The 1606-nt window shown below is 40.3% G+C and overlaps 1 pseudogene; it reads left to right on the forward strand.

Annotated features, from left to right (window-relative positions):
- The first annotated feature begins 991 nt into the window (after window positions 1-991).
- Window positions 992-1363, forward strand: LOC149188908 (phospho-2-dehydro-3-deoxyheptonate aldolase 1, chloroplastic pseudogene; annotated as a pseudogene).
- Window positions 1364-1606: the final 243 nt, after the last annotated feature.

Consider the following 1606-nt stretch of genomic DNA (forward strand, 5'->3'; position numbering starts at 1 on the left):
AATCGGTTTAAGTGAGTTAAACTTAGGCATGATCACCAACAGCACTAAACAGAGTTACTTTCAACTTTGCAGGACGCCTGAGTTGGGGACCATCTCGGAAGAAAATCCTGAGAGAGCGAGATCACTTTATTTAGCTGATTGAATGATGTGGACAAAAAAAAAAAACAAGTCACTGACTATTCGATAGCAGCTATTTTGTTTGGGGAAATGCGAAGGAATAGTTGAATTCCCTTAACTCTCGTTTCAGAACAAAATATTGTACTCTTTGGTAGATAGTTGCATTCCCGCGTCGTCACAGTTGCACCACTTGTGGCTCCTATCAATAAATCTGGTCCTGTTAATACGGAGCAACATTTAATTCCTCTACAAAGAGACTCTAAACTTTTGAGCACCGAACAACTTGAGCGAGTGGAATAAGTTTGGCATGATTTAGGGAAACTGCCGAAATCTTCGAAGTTATATTGTTCGAGATTGAAACTGGAAGTATATTTATTTGAGTCACAAAGGAGCTACAATGCAGAAGCGGAAGTTGGACTCGGGATGGCTGGTTGCGCAGTCCACAAAAATAAGTTTATCAAGCGTGGAGCTTACCACAACTCATCATCCTTCACAACCTACAAAACCATGGATGGAGGGAGTTGTACCTGGCACTGTCCTGGGAACCCTCTTGAAAAACAAACTAATCGGGGATCCTTTCTTTGGAGGAGACTGATTGCAACCAAGCATCAAAAACATACCCTAAATTCTTCATCTACATGGAGATTCTCAACTAGGAATCCCTCCTTACAACTAGGAATTATGTAAAACCACCGTCACCAGGAGTATTAACAAATTGGAATCCGGATAGTTGGAGATTGAAGAAAACTTTGCAGTTGCCTCGTTATTCAACCCTCAAGAGCTCGATTATGTCATCAAGTTGTTAGATAGCTACCCTCCTTTGGTATTTGCAGGGGAGTCCAGAAGACTCGAAGAGAGACTCGGAGAAGCCGCTATGGGGAACACCTTTCTCTTACAGGGAGGTGATTGTGCTAAGAGTTTTAAAGAATTCAATGCAAACAACATTCATGATACCTTTAGAGGTCTCCTCCAGATGGCAGCTGTGCTAATGTTTGGAGGTCAAGTGCCTGTTGTCAAGGTGGGACATATGGCGGGGCAGTTTGCCAAGCCAAGATCCAGTGACTTTGAAGAAGTGGATGGAGTAAAACTCCCTAGCTACCGTGGAGACAATATTAATGAAGATACCTTCAATGATAAGGATCGGCGGCCTGATCCCCAAAGAATGGTTCGTGCATATTTCCAGGCTGCTACCACCCTCAATCTTCTCCGAGCATTTGCAACTGGAGCTTATGTAGCATGTGTCTAAGTGGAATCTAGATTTTACATCTCATAAGCAGCAAGGGGATATTTTCTTGTATTATTTTTATTATTTTTTTATTTTTTTAATGTATCATAGTTAATATGTATTATAGTTATAATGATGCATGTCAAACGCAACTCTAACATGTCTTTACTCAAATTTTATGGCTTTCCAAGGCAATAAAGAAACATATCATTTTCAATAATAACAAGGAATATTAGGATTACAAGTAATTATGAGGGTTACAAG

This window comes from Pinus tabuliformis, chromosome 3_1, assembly GCF_031772625.1.
Source record: "Pinus tabuliformis cultivar Carrire ecotype Pingquan chromosome 3_1, CPIR1, whole genome shotgun sequence".
NCBI classification, from domain to species: Eukaryota; Viridiplantae; Streptophyta; class Pinopsida; order Pinales; family Pinaceae; genus Pinus; species Pinus tabuliformis.